This window comes from Puma concolor, chromosome C1 (assembly GCF_028749965.1).
Source record: "Puma concolor isolate L17-30 chromosome C1, mPumCon1.1.hap2, whole genome shotgun sequence".
NCBI lineage: Eukaryota > Metazoa > Chordata > Mammalia > Carnivora > Felidae > Puma > Puma concolor.
In genome coordinates, this window is record NC_141674.1 from 208,992,418 (window position 1) to 209,014,125 (window position 21,708).

A 21,708-nucleotide genomic window follows, 5' to 3' on the forward strand; every position below is an offset into this window, starting at 1 on the left:
CTAGAAGAAAGAGGAAGACTTTAGTGCCCGAAAGCTTCCTAGGAGTGACTCGGAATTAGCGGTACTGAGCAAGTGATATATTTTATTACATATATATTTGATCTAAACATCAACAAAACCCCGTATCTTGAAACTTCAGGCAATTTTTGGACTGCGGGAGTATTAAAAAAGAGAATTTAATGTTCAGATTCAAAATTAACACCCTCAAATGTTATATTCCTGTTTGTTTGTTTTTTTTTTTTTCTTTTTTTCCGGGGATCTTGGTTACTTGCTGTCCAGTAAAATAAGGATTAGGATAGATCTCAGTCTAAATTCACAAGGTGACTGAGATTGAAGGGAACACTTGATTTCTTGGCAAAGACCTTGTTGTAGATTAGACCATTTCAGTGTTTAGACTTAACGAGCCATACTAGTGAGTTTCTCATATATTTTCTGGTCTATAATAACAGTTCTTAAATAATGAGTCTCTTCCTCCACTCAGTAAACTTTTTCCTGAGTGCCTATTACATACTAAGCATTTGGGATGTATTAGTATACAACCAAAAGCCCCTGTTTTTGTAGCATACTGAAATTCAAAGAATTCCCCAGTCTTTAGGAATTATCAGTGTTGGTAGCAGTACCTTGTGCTTAAAGGAAAAAAATTCAAATTACGAGGAGGTGAGATAAAGACCATGTTATAGGAGTGTTCATTTTCTAGACTTCTCCAGAAGGTTTTGATTTTGGAAGATTATCAGTTGCACCTCCCCAGTAACACGATCTATTTAAATTATGAAGTGCTGGAAAATAAAGATAGGAAATGTTCTCCGTGGAGACTGGGGGTCTGAGAGTGTCCAGGGAGGAACATGGGAATTGGGGTATTGCAGGTTCCCAGAGAGACCAGGCAGGAGGAGGCGGCGCTGGGAGGCCGCACTCAGCCAGGGCTCACAGGAAGCCAAGGGCGTGGCTGGCGAAGGCTGAAGGAAAATTCCAGAGCCTAGAGGCAGTGCCTTGGGGACGCCACAGCGTCTTCAGCCTGGGCTTCATTAAATAAACAATAACAAAACAACCCTCAGCAAACAATAACAAAAATCACCCCTAAAGGGGGAGTATTCAGAAATAAAATAAATAACATGGAAGTCGTTTATTTTGTTATAAAAGAACAAGAAAGGATTTCGGCCTTCGGGCCTGGTTAATAAAGGAGCCTTCAGAACAGAGCAAAGATACTACAGGAGAAGCAGGCAGGATGCGAGGAGCCCAAGGGAGCCACCGTTTGGGGGACAGCCAAGTTTGGATGGAGCGGAGGCCGTGGCTGGTGCTCCGGCAGTGACCTGCCAGAAGTGGTGGCCAGGAACCTGAGCAAAGAAGGTTCTGGAGTGAATCTGAGAAGCTCGGCTTAGTGTGTGGTTTGGGTCAGAGCACATGTGACGTCCAAGGGGCCAGCAGATGGAGAAGCTCTCGGGCTCCCGGACAGCCACATCTGTCCCCATCTCCACGCCCTTTGCAGCCACCTCCTCGAGGAGCTGATTGTGGCTCCCTTCTACCCAATGGCAGCCAGTGACTGTGGTTTAGTTCTTCTGTACCTTTAGGACTCCCAGAGCTTGAACAGATGAAAAAAACATTTAACCTGGCCATCAGGATATATGTACACAGGTATATATATTGACTAATGGACATATAAAGCATGGCTTATACAATATATTCTATAGATGAAATTTATTACATAAAATATCAACCTGTAGGTGCAATGTGTGTGTACATATGGTGAGAAACTCTTGTTAGGCTGGAACACAGCCGAAGAGAGATCACGAAATTGGAAACATTTGAAGAAGAGAGTGCATTTGGCTAATCCGAAAGGCAGCGTAGATCAGAAGTCAGGCATTGGGATTCCGGAGTCAACCCCCTTTGCTTTTCCTTGGATTTCTGCCACGTACTAGTTGTGTGACCACAGGCACACCACTGAATGTCTCTTGTCTCAGTTTCCCTTTTTTGTAATCTGTAGGATACATCTCATGGAGTTGTTGAGGGTTAAATGAGTTCATACATCGGAAGATCTCAGAAGAGTGACCCATCACGAGCGCTTGATAAATGATGACCATTATTCTCTGCTTTGAACTAGTTGTCAAGATGGTGGGAGACGTTTGTCACCAATTAAATGCTTCCAAGGGCAAGACAGGTACGGCCCTTTTGTGAAATCAGGTAGACGATTGGAGAGCCAACCCGGGGGCCCCAGATCTACATCTTTCTTGCCTATTGCCAGATCTTCTGATTTGTCAAGAGAAGTTGGATACCAGGATTTTTATATGAAACCTCCCAGGTTTCAAATACTGACAAAGACCTTATTCTTATTTTTTTTTTCTAAAGGCTTGCAGACAAAAACTACCTGTGTCCTGTGTCCTGCCCCTGGCCAAAATTTTTTGTCCCCACTGCTGAGCATGGTCTGATACAGTCCCAGACATGTGAGCAAAGACTACCACAGGGGACACCAAGCAAGCCTGGCTGTCAAGGAAGGATGCTGTTGTCAGTCAGAGTCGAATCTAAGCCTACTGCAAATGTCTCCTTCTGGTTCTAATAAAGGAGCAGGATAGTTGTCAGACACAGGGTCCTACCCTGCCATCCCACCTTAAAAATGAAACTGGGAAGACCACGGTTGGTGTCTATCTCCTCTTTAAACCGGATAGATCTGCACCAGGCCACCCTACTAACCACATCCCTTTGTAACTAGAGCAACCTCAGCACATTTCCATCCAGCTACTGCCTCTGCCCAAGGTCTTGTCTGGGGCCCTGAGTTGGCTACAAAGAGGAAACAGATGCCTGCCTGGCCCAGAAGGACCTCCATGCAGAGGCATCAAAAGGTAGGTATAGTTCCCCTGTTTGGCAACTGATTCAGGCACAAACTCGTGGGTCACCGAACACTTCTACCAAATTCAGTGACTGGGGTTTTGGTTTCGGTTTGGACAAATTTCCTTAAGCATGGCCTTTCTCCTAGCACTTATCTATGATACTGACTCTTAAGTTTTGGGATTTTGCAGATGGGTAGTATGGCATAGGAAGTGCTATGTCTAAATATGAGAAGCACTGTTGTATGTTAAATGTATACAATAAAAAAACAGTCTACATTCGAGAATTTAGCATTCTAGTTGTTTCCTGGATAAGGGCCAGCTTTTGCTCAACTGCTTGAACCTATTCGAGTTTTTACTGTAGCTTGCGGTGAAATGAATCAATATTAAAACCATAGAGATTCACACAAGCCGGGAGCTTATCTAATAACTTTGGCCTCACCTTCCCCATTTTCTAATTTGTTGTTGAAACCTCTTATACCTGTTGCATCACCAAACTATGTGTGCTTACTCTTCATGCATCCTCCTTCTGAAAAATGTGTCTTGGGAGGTTCAATCTGTATTTTCATCCAGCTTACAGCCAGGATCCCCGTCACCTCGACACAAGACTGGACCTCTGGTCTTTGTCATAACAGGAAGGAACTATGAGGAAATTCAACAATGAGGTAGCTGGCTATGATGTTGCCTAGAGTTCCATAGTGAAAGGTGCCACATTGGCCCCAACAGATCTACCCTCTTGGGGACAGTGAATGAGAAACTCACCAGGGAGAGAAGAAAGGAGGAAGAGGTATGTTTGGTCTGGGGGACAAGATGGCTAAACCACACGGAAGATAATAGATGCTCAGTTTGTTGGAGCCAAAGAAGCCATGAGTTCTCAGAGGTCAGTGTTTTACTTATTTATCCCTCATTCATTCATGCATCAAAATAGCTTCAGCGCATAATTGTCTGTTGATATCTTAGGCACTGTGGCAACACATCTGAGTTCATTCTCCTCCTCCTCCTCCTCCTCTTTCTTCTTCTTCTTCTTCTTCTTCTTCTTCTTCTTCTTCAAGTGTTTACTTGTTTTTGAGAGGGGAAAGGAGTAGAGAGAGAGAGAGAGAGGGACAGGGGATCCAAAATGGGCTCCCCGCTGTCTGCAGAGAGCCCAATGCAGGGCTCGAACTCACAAGCCATGAGATCATGACCTGAGCTCGACCGACTGAGCCACCCCAGCACTCACACATCTGAGCTTATTCTTAAAGAATTTAAGTCTACTTGGGCAGTGATAGACACTTAAAGTCCAATCTAGGAATTCAATAACAGAAAAAGAATTGTGATTTCTTAGCTTTTCCAGAACCAGCCTCCTTTTGGTTTCTCAAATATCAAAAAGTACAGGACTGTTTTTGAGTCCTTTCCAGTTGCCCTATTTTAAACTGTAACCTACCTGTCCCTCTCCTCCTAACTTCCGTTACCCCTGCCCTATATTTCTTTCATCACATTTAGCATCTTTGACCATAATGTATTTGTTTACTTCTTTGATGTATTCATTGGTTATCGCCTGTTTCTCTCCACAAAAATTTGAGCTTCCCCAGGGCAGAGATTTTTGTCTTTTGTTTCCTGATGTATTTCAAATATGGAAGAGTGCCTGGAACATGACAGGTGCTCAGTGAGGTGAACGTAGAATGAATGAAACTTAAAAACTCATGGATGAAAATGGTTCCAAAGTCTTTCTTACTTTCTGCCTCCTTAATTATGATAGTCTAGGAAGAATGTAAACTTCTTTTGGAAGGGGGGTGTCGCATTGAGCTACTCTCATTTTGCTGAGTCTTTAAGTTGCCCTCAGGTCTTGCTGAGAAGGGTAGGACCAATGTCTCTGACCCTGGGGTAAAACACTGCAGGTGGATGCTTATTTAAGTTCTGGCATCATCTCTTCTTTGAAATCAGCTGACCAGAGGTCCTTTCTCACCAACGCTTAGGGGAACCTCTTCCTGCTTTGAATTCCAGGCCTGCTCAGTGGCGGACTGGAGAAATCCAGAGAAGGAAATTTGCTGTGTTTGTGTTGGAAATAAGACGAATAAGTAAGCATTAACTTTGAGATCTTATTTTCTAATTCCCAATCACAGCAAGAATCTTTTAAGCTAGGTTTCCTATTGCCCATTTATGGATGGAGGAAATGAGAACTGGAGAGAAGCCTATTACCAAAATTTGTTCCAGTTCACATGGTTTATCAGTGGAGGGGATGGGGCTGGACTGAGATCTGCCTAGCTTCACTCTTTTCTTACTGTCATTTTGCTTCACTGAAGACCTGGAAATGTGTCTTTTCAAGTAATGTAAATAAAGTTCCGTTCATGACACGCTGTGGCTCTTGACTGCTAATGGGACCTTCATTTCCTGGTTTTCACTTTTTCTTTTTCTTTTCTTTAACCCTTCCTTCTTTTCTTTCTTTCTTTCTTTCTTTCTTTCTTTCTTTCTTTCTTTCTTTCTTTCTTTCCCTTTCTTTCTTTCTTAGCCTTCCTTATAAAGTTGAAATTTCAGGCGGTGGAGTTCTGGTCAGAGATATTTTATAGCATATGCTTGAGTGGAACCTGCTCTTGTTTCTGGAAGACAATGGGGTCCCTTTAGAAAAAAAGCCAAATATGAATTTTCAGATTAGTGCTTGAGTCCAGAACAGCATGAAAGAACAGATATTTGGACAAACAGCTCCCTTCAACATGGGACAGATGCTTAGGATTACGCCAGTGACAATGGCTTTGACTAAAAATCAATATAGACCAGCTCCTTCATGCTTTTCCAGATTGGAAGGCAACACTCCTTCCCAGGGGGAACAGTTGTATATCTGCTTTTGGCATCACTTTAGAGGTTTTAAGAGTAAATGAAAATGAATTCTTAAGCTCCCTGCAGAGTGAATTAGAAAAATGAAGGAGAAAATGACTTAATGAGATCAGGATAACAATAACACCCTTTTTATTATCGAAAATATAAACAAACATTCCCTAAGTTTCCCCCGTTCTCCACGTTCTCCACGGAGAGCCCTGCCTCGGCCCCCAGGGTCTAACAGGGACAAATAGCCCTAAGGCTTGGAAGCAAACACACACTTCAGGCTGGGAAAACAAACAAACTTTTACTTACCCAGAGCCCAAGGGTTCAGATTTCCTCTCATCACTTCTAGAATAGGATTCTACTCTTAATAATTATGCCTGGCTTCTGCCCAGACTAAAGGGTTCAACTGCTGCCTTTTCTATGGCCAGAACCATCTACGTGTGTTTTCCAGTCTCTTCTTTTATCTGCACTTCCTTCCTTTCCCTTTTCCCAATGCTGCCCTTATTTTTCAGAGGCCCCAGACTTTTGGTCTCCATTTCCAAGAGGCTGTTTTCTTGCTGATTTCCTCTCGACCGTCCTTTGGTAACAGGTGGTCCTTTGGGATTGACCATTGAAACAGTTTGCCTTATCCTACAGCAATGGGAAGAGGGGGTCAGACACCAGACCTACGGGGCAGATCCAACAATTTGCAGATTAAATTCTTTGGCTGTTAACATAGAAGCCTGAGGCAATTCTCAGAACTCCAGTGTCTCCGATATCATGTATTTATTAAATCTTTCACTCCTTCATGCTTTCTATCTCCCAACAAATGGCTTCATGCCTCTATTTGTCAGAACTTACAGATAAATAAACGCAGGACTTTCTGTTCTCTTTGGAATGCTTCTTTCTCTTTTCACTTAGTTAACTCTTACTCATACTTTTAAATTTCAGCCCAGTTATCACTCGCTCCCCCTGCCCCAATCCTTCCCCAGCCTATAATTTTATAATTTTATGCATTAATGGAATCCTTTTCCTTCATAGCACTTAGCACAGTCAATGCTTTTATTTTTACATGGGATCTTTTGATAGCTGATTTTCTCCATGAGACTGTAAGCTGGATGCTAGTTTTGCTCACCATTGAATATTCAACATCTAGCAAGTACTCAAAAAACAATCATGTCAGAAGACGACTACAATATTCAGTGTGATGCCAGAGTGAACACTGGTGTTCATCTGATGTGGATTGGGCTGTGGGGTAGGTAAGATAAGGAAAAACTTTCAGAAATTATTCTTGAACTGAGCCCTAGATTGTGAGGAGGCGACCCAACATGGTGACAGCATTCCAAGTTGGCATAACATCTTAAGCCAAACTTCAATGGGAGACAACATGGCCGACCCGCTTGCGTAAAGGCAAAAATCTCAGTGAGTTTGAGGGCAAGCTAGAGAGTGGACGTTTGGCAGTTAAGACTAGGTGGGTAGCCTGAGGACACATCATGAAGGCATTGCATGCCATGCTAAAAAATTCTGACCTTATCCAGCAAGCGATGGGAAAACCATTGAAGTATTTTAGGTAGGGTGGAGGCGTGAGCAGACATATTCTGGGCTCAGATGGGTGTGTGGATCCTGACCTGTGTCACAGGCTCCTAGAGGAAGGTCAGGAAGTTCCTAGTGCTGCTAGTTCTAGAAGCAACTTGCCAGGAGAAGTAGGAGTCCCAGAAAAGACAGGGATGCTATTGCCTTAGCGCTCTGCACATGTGAAGGAAGAAATCTGGTTATGATTAATAAAGGAAAATTTTTATTTCTACCTCAAAAGCCAGGACTTTAGAAACTCATCTTTCATTTTCTGGGGGGGAATAAGCAGTTTGGGTGTTTGGATGGCACATAGGAAACAGGGGCCTGGAAAGACAGGCATCACTGTTCCTTTCTCCTTTGGAGTGAAGTTCAGTGATTATGCTTCATTTCATGTAACAGTCAGTGAGACCGACCACTTTGCAATCTTACCATGATGCTTGATGTTTTAGAAAAATGCACACACAAAAAATTCTAAGAAACTGATGCATGAGAGAAGGAAATACATTGTGTTTCACCGTGGAAATAATTTATGACTCAATCATCATGATTTAATTAGGACTCTCTTGAAGTTTCTCCTTCTGGGATGTCTGAACACTTGGTTTTCATTCTTTTGAAGAATTCTTTCCCTTTTACTTGTGGACTTTTAATTTTACCACTTGCCAAGCTGCCTCTCTCCTCTTAGCTCAGAATTACCTCAAATCCTCCCACTCTGCAACAAGAAACCCTTACCCAGCCTCTCCAATTTCCTCACCAGCCTCTCCAATTTCCTCAATGCCCCTGCACCTGCTCTGGGGGAAGGCATCCCAATCTGTGAAAGTCCTGGCCCAAACTCATTTAATTCATTTTTTTAAAGGAGAGTGAAAGAGAGTGCGAGCAGGGGAGAGGCAGAGAGAGGGAGAGGGAGAGAATCCCAAACAGGCTCCGCACTGTCAGTGCAGAGCCCGAAGTGGGGCTCGATCCACAAACTGTGAGATCATGACCTAAGCTGAGATCAAAAGTCATATGCTTAACTGACTGAGTCACCCAGGTGCCCCCAAATCCATTTCATTCTCAGCATCCCCAAATGTCTCACCGGCCTCTGCTAAAAGAGAGGCAACACTCCCACAGGAACAAAGTTGGGGGATGTGATTCCTGGGGGAATAGGACACCAGCTCTTCATGTGGGATTCGGTAAATGGGCTGGTGATATGTGGTCAATTCTAGGAGAAATTGTGAAATGAATGACCTTTGGCTTTTCCTCATGTCTTAATTTGTCCCGAGATTTTATTCCCTGCCCAGGTTAGCCTTGCTAACATCATCAATCACACAGCCTTGCCCTGGAAAGACCCTGGATCCAAAATAACAAAATCTGAATGGAACTCCCAGTTATAGTACGAACCTTATGGGCACTGAATGAGGCTTTGCCTGGACTCTCCCCTCATTCATGGAAGCAAAATCCTCATGCTTACCAGCCACATTGGCTATGAGAATCGAACATCATGGTACACTTACGAGCACTTTGCAAAGTATAAAGTGTCATGTAAATATGAAAGATATTGTCAATGGTGATACCGAAAGCCTGGAATCAGCTAGATTGCTTCTGCAACCTTCCCCTATTTATCCTAAGTCACTACAGACGCACTTAGCCTGGAGAGAACATCTCTCAGTCTTGTGTGCTTGTCCCTAATCTCCCTTCTCCCCTAAACGGTCTTGTACATATTTCCCATAGGCTCATAATTTCTACCTTCAATATGCACATCAATGAAATAGTAAAAAGAAGAAGGTACTGGGGCACCTCAGTGGCTCAGTCGGTTGAGTATCCGGACTCTCGTTTTCGGCTCAGCTCATGATCTCACGGTTTGTGGGTTCAAGCCCTGCCTCAGGCTCTGCGCTGACAGCGTGGAGCCTGCTTGAGATTCTCTCTCTCCCTCTCTCTCTCTGCCCCTCCCCAAATCACACTAGCTCTCTCTCTCTCTCTTTCTGAAGATAAATAAACTTTAAAAAAAAGAAGAAGGTAGTGTGGTATAGTAGGTACATTGTTATAATTATAATTATATTATATTATAATAAGCTTACATACATTAATGAGTTAGCAAAAGAAGGTATACTGTGTGTTATGCTATGTGAAAGTCAAAAAGCCACAGATTCATGCCTCTCCCTCCTTCTGCTCCCTTACTTGTTCTGTGATTTAGGTCAGCATTTCCAAAGGTATTATTTTTTTGCTGTTTACTTATTTATTTTGAGAGAGAGAGCAAGTGGGGGAGGAGCAGAAGGAGAGAGGGATAGAGAATCCCAAGCAGGGTCCGTGCTGCCAGCACAGAGCCCAACGTGCGGTTCGACATCACAAACCGTGAGATCGTGACGTGCGCCGAAATCAAGAGTCAGATGCTTAACCGACTGAGCCACCCAGGCGCCCCTCCAAAGGTACTATATAGGAACAAAGACATCAAAGTGTAGGATACTCTGAGTTAAGAGAAATTAAATAAACTTCTCTGCTACTGGATTAATGTGCACTGGGAATATACAGGAAGGGGATTTATGTATCTCTTTCAAACTTGTTTGACCATAGAATACTTTTTTTTTTCAAAGTGAAGCATCTAGATGACTAATATTTTATGGTATATACTTAAAGCAAACCTGCCTTTAGTAAATTCTGAAAAAGGGAATAATGATAATTGGCCCCAGGGTGGTTACCAGGATTAATTGAAAATAATGGGCAGAAGTCTAAGCGAGGGCTCTGGGTATGGAAGGCTTAAACAGCAATGTCTCAGCATCAGAGAGATGTTTAAAAAAAATTTTTTTTTAATGTTTATTTTTGACAGAGAGAGAGAGAGAAAGTGGGGTAGGGGCAGAGAGAGAGAGAGAGGGAGACAGAATTCAACAGGCTCCATGCTGTCAGCACAAAGCCCCACATGGGTCTCGAACTCACAAACTGTGAGGTCATGACCTGCAATGAAGTCACTCAACCAACTGAGCCAACCAGGCACCCAGCAGCTGAGCAACATTCAATAGTGATGCCTAGAAAATGTCTTGGTGTGGACAGATGGAGAATGTGATCTCTTTTAGACTCTGAACATAAAGCAATTTCCCCCTGCCTCCCTGAAAAGGGGCTCACAAATCTTTCCCATCATCCAGCACCCTGGTGAAGTCTCCCCCTGATCAGACCATGGGGAGCAGAAAGGGCAGAGGTTGGACAAGATTTCAGGGCAAAGAGAAAGGTAAACACAGACTGAAGACTCTCTGTGATAATACTGAGGAGTCTCAAGCAAGGAGGGAAACATGGGAGCCAAAATAGGGAACACTCGAGAACGGATACAGATGTGACTCACACGAAGCTTTAGTCACCCTCGTTAAGTTGGATACCAGAGTTTTAGTGAAAAGGAACTAAAACCCGTTGTCCCTCTTTCATAGTTTGTCATGGGTGACGATGTTCAAGACGCTGGAATTTGTTCTTATCTGAGGCGTGGGATCGGTCCTCCTCAGTCCTCATCAATCTTCATCTGGCTTTTATTTTTGTCATAAATCTCAAATTAAGATGCCCTCGCATGTGCTCACAAATGGATATCTGGTGTGAGTGGACCTGACTGGACCTTTTGGAGTAAGATTCTGGCATCCACAGGGTGGAAAAACACAGGTAAGCAGCACTCACAGAATGTCTTTAAATTAATAACTTCGGTCACAGAGGGTATATACGAGATGGAATACCCCACGTGCTTAATACATTATTGCGTTCATTCATTTCTTTGCTTCACCATATTCTTTGAGCACTGATTCCACAGTATTTCTTAGAGCACAGTTTCTCTGATGGGCACTGTGCTGGGAACTCCAAGTGAACACAACAGATAAAGTCTTGACTCTCATGAGCTCATGTTCCAGTGATAGAAAATTGTTATAATTTTTTGTTATAACTGTTCTAATTATTATATTGTTGTATTATTATATTGTTATATAATTGTTATATTTTGTTATAATAATTGTTATAAATTTTTTTATTTAACCCAGAAGGAAGGATGGGAGGAATAACCCCCACCCCTTCCAGGCGGCCTATGTCATTTGTGTTATGATCTTTTAAAGGCCTCGGATTTATTCTCTGGTCCAAAGTTTTGACTCCTAACTTAAGATTTCCAGGTAGCTCCATGTGGGTGGACAGCGGCCCTGTGTGAGGCTTCTTAGGTGTTTGGAAAGGCAGGTTCCTTCTGGAACGCTCGGCTGTTTCCAGTGAGTTTTGTTTTGTCAGTCAATGACCTGTGTGCAGTGAAAGATCACATTTATTTTTCATCTCTTTTTTAAAATGTGTATTTATTTTTGAAAGAGAAGAAGAAGAAGAAGAAGAAGAAGAAGAAGAAGAAGAAGCACAAGTGGGGGAAGGGCAGAGAGAGAGGGAGATACGGAATCCAATTCAGGATCCAGGTTCTGAGCTGTCAACACAGAGCCCCACCCAGGGCTCAAACTCATGAACCGTGAGATCATGACCTGAGCCGAAGTCGGATGCTTAACCGACTGAGCTACCCAGGCACCCTTTATTTTTCATCTCTTGATTTGGAGTCTTTACTCTGGAAGACAAGACTCTGCCCTGGTTTGAGTCTTAATTTGGCCCAGGTCTACCTGAGATGATTGGCCAGTCCCAAGCAAGTGAGCACGTTGGACTGTGAATTGCCTTGAAGAAAAGTTCCTGGCCCAAAATCGTCTCCCCTCAGTCTACCCCCCACCTCCTGATGTTAAACACAAGAGGATATTTGAGCTGAGATGTCTCTGAAAAATCAAGAGATTACAACTGTGTGACTGAGAAGCCTACCATTCCATTCCATTCTGTCTTTCCCTTGTAGACAGGTTATCTAGACTAGATAATGGATTCAATTTTTTTAATCAATTATAATTGTTATTAGCAAGAGCTGTGATAAGTGGATGAAGGATGATGGCAACGGTCATTCAGAAGCTCGAATATCACAGAAAAAAACAACAACATTGTTTTAACTTTCCAGATGGGAGGGCAAAGCAGATGAAACCAAAATGAAAAGAACAATTGCAATAAAATGTGGACATTGCCCAGAAACTTGATTTTCATAGGATTCAATGGCAAGCACATAGATTCAGTGCGATTGTGAAAAGTTAAGGAGCCTGGCAAAATAAGAGATGCTCACAGACCACGGGGATGTGCCTCAATCTGAATGTGTTTTTCCTCATGCAATTCTGATACCATTTGCTATCTTATTGTCCATTTTCTTTTTAAGAATATGTGAAACGTTGCATCTATACACATGGCTCTAAGATCCTTCTGTCTGGCCCTTATGACTCTTCTTATGTTTTCATTCATTCATTCATTCATTCATTCATTCATTCAAACTTAGGAGAGCACCTCCTAAGTCCAAGGCATTGAGAATTCAAGCTTTCCAGAGTCTGCTTTCAGAGAGTTTATAATCTAGAAGGGGAAATAAAACTTCATTCTGATACACGCGAATACATGATACGCAATGAACAATATGCAGGAAAACGTAGTCGGAATATAGAGAGAGAAGCACGTTATGGCTTCACACTCTCGTTTCTGCTCAAGCCCTTCCTCTGAGGTCGCAGCCAGCACAGGGCTCACGAGCATGGCTTTGAATCAGACATGCAGGGTTAGCTCTCAGATCTATCGTTGACCATCTGAGTCACCATCAGGAGATTACTTACCCTCTTTTATCTCCATTTTTCCTGTATGTAAAATGGGGACGATATTATCATTATTAATAATAAGAACGGTATCTACCTCTAGTGTTGACGACTGAATAAGGCAGTGGTTCTAAAGCTGCGAGCAGAGTGGCACATGGTAAGTGCTAAATAAAATGAATTGTGTGTTTATCACAACTTACCCCCTCCTGATGTCCCTGTCTACATCAGTGGCACTCCCAGAGTCCTGGTCACGGAGGAAATTTACCCAGGAGTGGGATTGCTGGATCATATGGTAATTCTATTTTTACTTTCTTGAGGAACCTCCACATTGTTTCCCATAATGTCTGTACCAGTTTATATTCCCACCAAGAGTGCACAAAGAGTCCCTTTTCTCCATATTTTCATCAGCATTTGCTGTCACTTATCTTTGTGATAAAAGACATCCTAACTGATGTGAGGTGACATCTCATCGTGGTTTTGTTTTGTTTTGTTTTAAAGATTTGACTTTTAAGCAATCTCCACACCCAACATACAGCTCCAACTCGCAACCCCAAGATCAAGAGTTGTACACCGCACAGACTAAGCCAGCCAGCGCCTTTTTCATTATGGTTTTTCTTTGCATTTTCCTGATGATGAGACTCTTTTCGTCTACCAGTTAGCCATGTATGTTTCTTCTTTGGAAAAAAATGTCTGTTTAAGTCTTCGCTCATTTTTTTAATTCATTTTTTTTTATATTGAATGGTACGAGTTCTTTGTATATTTTGTATATTAACCCCAAATCAGATATGTGGTTTGCAAATATTTTCTCCCATTGCATAGATTACCTTTTCATTTCTTTGATGGTTTCCTTGGTTGTACAGAAGCTTTTGAGTTTGATGTAGTTCTTCAACTTCAGAATGGAGATTATAATCATAATCTCCAGAGGGTTCTTGCAAAAATTCAAAGAGGTCAAGTAAATAAAGTGTCAAAAACATGTTTGGTCGGGGCGCCTGGGTGGCTCAGTTGGTTGAGTGCCCGACTTTGGCTCAGGTCATGATCTCATGGTTTGGGAGTCTGAGCTCCGTGTCAGGCTCTGTGCTGACAGCTCGGAGCCTGGAGCCTGCTTCAGACTCTGTGTCTCCCTCTCTCTCTCTGCCCCTCCCCCACTCATGCTCTGTCTCTCTCTCTCTCTCAAAAACAAATAAATGTTAAAAAAAAAAGGAATTGTTAAAAAAAAAAACACGTTTGGCTCATTGTAGGCATTTAATGTCTACCTTTGTTGGAGGAAAAGAACAGATTTTTTCTGTTTTTTGCTTCATCATTTACCTGGCACTGTGGCTTCGGCATTAGTAGGCGTTCAAAATACAGGTTGATTGATACGATAGCCTTGCCATTCTTCTGAGTAAATTGAGTAGATTATGCAATGTATAGGGAGGGTATCTTAGGATGTCAATAGGAAAACTATAAAAGTCTAGTAAGTAAAGCCATTCAAATTAATACTGTTCACTTTTTCCTGGTTGACCTTTTAAATAATGATTTTTTAAAAGTAAATAACGTAGCACTAACTAGTCAGGGATTGTGAAATCTAATCTACTCTAGGACTGGTTTAGTTGAACTTGGCCCTCAGGCCATGTGTTAAAGCTGGTAAGCGGCTGGAATGGGGGGATTTCAGCTGGAATGGGGGGGCAAAGATGATATTAAGGAGATTTTCATGGATCCCCCTAAGTGAATGACCGTATCTCTTGCTTACCAGGACAACTGGGTGTCTCATCGATCCCTGCGCAGGTGAGCAATTGCCCAGTGAATGCTCCCAGTTAGCTCTGCTCTTCTGCATGGTCACAGGCCACCTGCAGTGTGGCACATCTGGACACCACCCCGAACTAAACAACAATTTACATTTTCACTGGATCCCCAGATGCTCAGTGTGCACATCACAGCTTGAAAAGCAAGGATCTGGAGGCTAAAGGGATTATAGGGTTAGAAGTAGTGTTTCTGTTATATGACATGTCGTTGGCTTCCCTGTTGTTCATGGAGAAACAGAGCTCCCATTTGTGAGACGAGAGAGATGAGGGTCTATACCTAGATCCTCTTCCGAAAATGAAGCAACTGTTGGCATTTGAAAGCATCTGGACTGCAAAAAGACACCTCATTGTTCAAAACCTAGGCTCAACTAAAAACTGTAATCATTGGCCAGATTGGAAAGGACACTCCTGCCTCCTTGTTCACTTTCAGGAGAAGCACACGAGCCTGGCCAAGTTGACTAATATGCCTAGCCACGAAGACTGCAGAGTAGGTGAGGTTGCTGAGTGGGTACAGTTCAGAGAAGGTTCTTTTATAAAAACAGTGCCCATTCAAGGATGTTTAAAACTGTAGGAAGGTCTTGTTCTGGGCTCTTCAGGCTGTTGGAGATCACAGGGCTTGAGGCAACTGTAATTTACCTACTGTGGACAATGTTTGGCAAATAGAAGTAATGATGAACCTTCCTTCTACTGCAGCGGTGCGAGCCTGCTTGGCGACTGAAGAATTTGGCCTGGATGAAGTTGGGGCATGTAGCAAATAAAAACAAAATCCACTCAGTTAAATCTGAATTTCAGATATCAGGGGATAATTTTCTTTTTTTTTTTTTTATTTTTTTAAATTTTTTTTTTCAACGTTTATTTATTTTTGGGACAGAGAGAGACAGAGCATGAACGGGGGAGGGGCAGAGAGAGAGGCAGACACAGAATCGGAAACAGGCTCCAGGCTCTGAGCCATCAGCCCAGAGCCCGACGCGGGGCTCGAACTCACGGACCGCGAGATCGTGACCTGGCTGAAGTCGGACGCTTAATCGACTGCGCCACCCAGGCGCCCCTAATTTTCTAGTATAAGGCTATGCCATGCAATTCCTGGGTCCTGTATTTTACCTAGCAACCTTAGTTCCAGCTCCCGGCGCTAGACCCCAGAGATTTACCGAGCATCTTATATGAGAATTGTATCCAAGAAAAGTATGTCACCCCCCACGCTTTCCATAAGGACCTGCATTTCCAGAGAGAGGATTACACAGCTTACAGTTTTGAACCAACCCTAGAGATCTTCAGTCTTGTTTTTCTGAGTTTCAAAAAGATTAAGTGACTTGCCCAAGGCAACAGGACTGGGTATTTCGGGATCTACTTTCTTTCACATGAGTCATTTTGAATAATGGAAACTTGAACCTCAGGATACTAAATTTGATGTAGAAATTTCTTATAAATGACCTACAAGTAGTAGGAGGGGGGACATTGACAAGCAAAACAAAGTAAGGGAAGTAATAAAACTAAGCATTGACCACGGAGACAAATGTACTAAAATATTTGAAATATGTGTTAAGTTAAGGTTGTCATAATAGTGGAAGCATTTAAATTTTTTATGTTGAGTTGAAGCTATGAAACATGATTGGATTTTGTTGACTATTTAAAAAAATGTTGTATTAATCAAATTACTCCAAACGAGTCATTGACTCGCCACATAAAAGACACGAGAGACTTGTAATTAGAAAAAATGTTACTGAACCATAACATCTGAGTTGCACAGAAGTAAATACTGTTATTCTGGGAGTGTATAAAAGAAAGGAAAACTTTAGCTAAAAGTGAGACCTAAGATCCCAGGAAATAATTTACATAAACAATTCTTAATATATACAAATCAGTTCAGGAGAAAGAAAATAACAGGAGTTGCTTATTGAAATTCCAACACTTTTGAGCCCTCTTCTGGCCAGTAAATGGTGACAGAAAATTCAAAACCAAATAAGATCTTGGAGCATAATAAAAGTACTAAAACAATAATAAATGCATTTGTACTGTAAGAGAAAAATTAAAATTGTTTCATTGCATGAGATGAAAAATTTCTCTGAAAGACCTAATTTTCTCCTATTTCTCGTCTGCTCTATGCATGAACGAAGGGAAAACATGTAATAATCTTGAGAAATACTTCAAAGCAATAATTAAACCTTTTTTTTCCTTCTGTGGCAGGAAGAGAGGAAGGAATACATTTGTTTCTAAATATCAATAAAATTGGATAATATGAATTTCAAAAAACGATGTCTTGTCATTCAACCTCATAAATATTTGTATTTTATTGGGTGTCATCTTGGCCCTCTCCCATCAAGGTCCTCTTTTGGGTTCTTTTTAAACACTAGCTTTGGGGATTATGGGTGCTGATGAACTTAATGAATAGAACCAAAACCAAAGCCAAAAACCTCATTAATAAATGGAGCCAAATTGCCTTGTACTTCTGTTCATTTACCATTCTAGGAATCACCAGCCATTTAGAAACCACATCCCAAATAATATCCAACTCTGCTGAGTACAGCCTCACATGGTTGTTTCTGGAACTACCCAGCACTTAAGGAGTCCTCCAAATAGGCAATGGTTTATCCTAGCACTAACTCCAAATCTTGTGACCAGACCAAGATGGTAGCACTTGAGTGGTGGGGTCAATGAAGATGTATATTTCCATAGAGACATGTGATATGGATATTCTAGTGAATAAGGTTTGCCAGGTATTTTTTTTTTTTTGAGATTTTTATGCCTCTTAATTTTAAAATATTAAAATATTCTACTAAAGGTAGTGAGTTTGTGGCAAAACAACTCCTTTGTAAGAGCCCCAGCTATGAATATTTTAGAGGTTAAACTTAAGGAGTTACTGGCTTTCTTACTGGCTTGAAAGATAGCCACTCTCTAGAAGTAAATTCAGAATGAACATGTGAGGAACACCCAGAGTCAAGGCTTTTAACAATTGGTTTGTAGGAGACCCTCCTAATAAAATGAGTAAAAACATCAGAAATCTTCGGAACCTGCACAATCTCACAGAGTGAATAAAGAGAAAATAAGTCTGGTTCTTGACTCTGTCGATGGTAAACAATGTTCTAAATGCACAAACTTCACAGAAAAAAATAAATTTGCGTCACCGTAACCAGAGTAAGTTTGAGTAGCACAGATCTTCCTTTGAAAGACTATTTTCCAAGACGGGTCACTTGAACATGGGTGATGAAAGCCTTTGGGATTCAGTCCATATAGATGACATTCCCTTTCTCTGATAATTATCAATTAAAAAGAGAGAGAGAGAAAACCTTCTAAAGCCAGGGTATAAACTCAATTTAAAATATGACAGTGAAGGAACTTCACTTGAGAATGTTGTGGTATCCCCTCCCTTTATGCTGGTGGTGACACCAGTTCTTGCTCAGGACCACAATAGTGGACAACAGTCCCTTATCTAGTAAATAATGTGATATAGTATAAATGAAAATGAGAGTGGATTTGATCTTGGCCATATCTAGACTGAATTATAAAAAGAAGAAAATTCAGTTGGATCCAATCAAATATTATTTTTATAAAAATGTCCCTACTAGAGACACTGGGATGTTGGGTATGTGTGCCTGGGTGTGCATCTGTTTTGGTGGGAGAGGAATGTCAACAAAGAGTAGAACATGGAGGGAACGGCCTCACACAATCAATCTGAATCATCTAACATAATTTCATATCAAGTAGAAAGAAATGAACTGGCGCATAGGCAAAGAGACTTTAAGGTCTTGCAAGACTTGACGTGGTTTGAAAAGAGTAATTATGTAAATGACAAATTACCTAAGGCTCCAGATGGGCCCTTGGGTTTCTCTATTTAATTCCTTCCCTAAAACGTAGCACAAAGACCAAGAAAGTCCCAGATTTCCAAATTAGTTTCTTTAAAAGTTGAGTTTTCTTCCAAAGTCATCAGGCGTGAAACGTTAGGTCCTTACCTGTGAACTTTATTTACATGGCCCATATGACTTCTTTTGAATTGACAAACTATATTCTCTCTCCATACTAAAGAAAAATTTCATGAGAGCCCACAGTGTTCCAGGCACCGTGGTAAGTGCTATGGGGTGTTTTTTGTTTATTTTCAGCCAAGTTGACAATTCCTGGAAAGCTCTCGCCACAAATTCTGCCAATTTTCTCCTTTTAATTATTAATTTGCTTCTTCAATCATCCACTTTGAGGAGGTGACTAAGCACATCAGAAATGTAAGGTCTCAGACAACATTTCTGACACTTTTTGGATCACCTCCAAGCACCCACAGCATTGCAATCTAATAGGAATTCAAAAGGTAAAAACTAATTTTACCACAGACTTAAGTAAAATGCAAGTTGAAAGCAACATCTTGGCATAAGATCCTTGGAGACATTCCATGAAAAACTGTATCCTTTGTGGGGTTGTTTGCAATTTTGTTGTATCTGGCCCAAGCTTGCTTTATTGGTATGTCTAATTGAGAGGTCCCCTCCTTGGGAATGAATCACATCCTGCTTTAGTAACATGGTAGGATGTTTTGAAGAATACGAATATATATATACATATATATATATATATATATACTATATATACATATATATATATATATATACTATATATATACTATATATATATATATATATATATATATAGTGTATATTATATATAATACACACACAGTGGAATATTATTCAGTCTTAAAGAGGAAGGAAATCCTGCCATTTGTGATGAGATAAATGGACCTTGAGGACATTGTGCTATGTGAAATATGTCAGACAGAGAAAGACAAATACCCTACAGTCTTACTTACATGTGAAATTAAAAAAAAAAAAAAGAGCTCACAGATACAGAGATGAGATTGGTGGTCACCAGACGCAAAGGGTGGGTGGTGGGTAAAATGGGTGAGGGTGGTCAAAAGGTACAAACTTCCAGTTGGAGAATAAATAAGTCCCGGGGACGTAATGTGTGCACAGTGGGGTGACTACAGTTAATAACACTTGTCTTAAAATGTTTCATCACAAGGAAAAAAAAATGTAAGGATGTGTGGCAATAAACTTATTGTCGTGATCGTTTTGCCATATATACAATATCAAATTATTATGTCGTGCATCTGAAACCAATCTAAAAACATCATGACTGTGGCCCAGTTCAAGTCCTTGTTCTGAGCTAATGCCTTTGCTTCCCAATTAGCACTGAGCAACTGTAGCAGAACGAGGGAAGGAAGCATCTGCATCCCCAGAAGGTCAAGAAATTTCATGCAGATACGGGAGAGCATGAACCTGAGGGTGGAAGCATCGACAACTGAATTTCAAAGGCCTCCTGGCAAGTACACAGAAAGCGATGCTCAGCAGAATGACCCTATTGCTTCCGACTTAAATGTCCGAAGTACTACAGGAGGAGAAGCTTCTAGTTCCAGCACACACAACTGTGCCTGTGGGTCCTGCCGATTGCATCCTAAGGAACTTTCATCACAGGGTCTGACTCTCAGGGACGCACCCAACCACATAGTACGGTATGTTACGGAGTCGTAAAAGCTATATGACATAGTTAAGGAAGACGCAAAAAAAAAGAGACTAGAGGCAAACTGAAGGCTATGTGAAAAATTAAGTAGTATGGGGTAGTACGTGAAGAGTCAGCACTCTGGAGCTAGCCCAACAGGGTCTGGGTCCTGGCTTACTGTGTGACCTTGCTTCAGTCACAAAACGCTTCTGTGCCTATCTCTTTCTCAGTAAAATAAAGATAATAACAGCAGCAAGGCCTGAGGTGGGGAGGAAAGGGTTGATTCATGAAAAGCCCTGGAACATAGTTAACAATTAACTGTTATCTGTCAGGGTGACCTATCATTATCGCCTGGAAAAGGTAGCACTTTAAACAAGAGAACACGATGATTTGTTTGATGAAGGGTGTTGTGCCCACTGGCTAGGTATAGGGGAATAAACATTTGATCATTTCTTTATATTCTCCACGAAAGTAGAGTCCAGCTGCATTAGGAACCGTAACCAGTTGAGAAGAATATATAAGTCAGTATTTAAATAATCCGCGGGAGAGAGGGTCTTTCTAAAAAAAAAAAAACAAAAAACAAAACAAAACAAAAAACAGGAAGAAATCTAGAAGGGAAAGGACTATGGATACAGTTGACTATATTAAAATATTGAAACTTCAAAACACAATAAACACAGCAACACAAAAACCAACCTACCCTAAACAAAGTTAGAAGATAAATGATAAACTAAGAAAAATATTTGCAATTTCTGAGGCAGACCAAGATATTTTACACGCTTACTTATTATACTATTATCTATTATCTATATAGTAGAGTAAGAATATATTATAATCTCTATACTGTTATTGTACAACAAACAAATCTTGTATATCCAATAAATGTAAATCAATAAATCAAAGCTGAACACCTCTGCCCCAAAAATGGGCCTAGGAAATTATGAATAGGTAATTCATAAAGAAAAAATGTAAATGGACAAAAAACTAAGAAGAAGATGATGAATCAAAGGGATGTGATTTAAAATGAGATAGCATTGTTCATTTCTCAAATTGGCAATGATTTCTATTTTTTTAATATTTACCTTTTTTTGAGACAGAGTAAGAGCAGGGGAAGGGCAGAGAGAGCGGGAGACAGAGACTCCTAAGCAGGCTCTGAGCTGTCAGCACAGAGCCCAACGCGGGGCTTGATCTCACGAACCATGAGATCATGACCTGAGCCAGAATCGGGAGTCCGATGCTGACCCAGCTGAGCCAACCACGTGCCCAGGCAATGATTTTTAAATGACCCTACCATACTGGTGAGGCTACAAGAAACGGACCCTCTTCCAAACTGTTGGCAGAAATATAAGTTGGCTCCGCCTCTCTGTAGGGCAAATTTTTAATACCTATCCAATGTCCATAACCCTTGCCCCTGCTTTTATACGTCTAAGAATTGAATCTAAAAGCCATTCTGAGATGTGAAAAGGAAGTAAATTTAACTACAGAGATCCTTGTGCGGCATTTTTGTAACAGCAAATAATTCAACCACCTTCATTTATGTATCATGTTGCTGGTTAAATAAATGTTAATACATTGGTGGTGGCCTTGAGAATGAACTTCACAATTCCCTGACTCCAAGGAGGGTTAGTTGACTAAGACCCCCAGCTGTGACACTCTGAA

The 21,708-nt window shown here is 41.2% G+C and overlaps 1 long non-coding RNA gene across 1 annotated transcript; it reads left to right on the forward strand.

The window, feature by feature from the left end:
- The first annotated feature begins 2,252 nt into the window (after positions 1-2,252).
- LOC147578702 (uncharacterized) lies at positions 2,253-11,002 on the forward strand. Its single transcript, XR_015254342.1, has 3 exons — positions 2,253-2,831; positions 3,390-3,696; positions 10,556-11,002. It is a non-coding gene; the product is annotated as an uncharacterized LOC147578702 (long non-coding RNA).
- Positions 11,003-21,708: the final 10,706 nt, after the last annotated feature.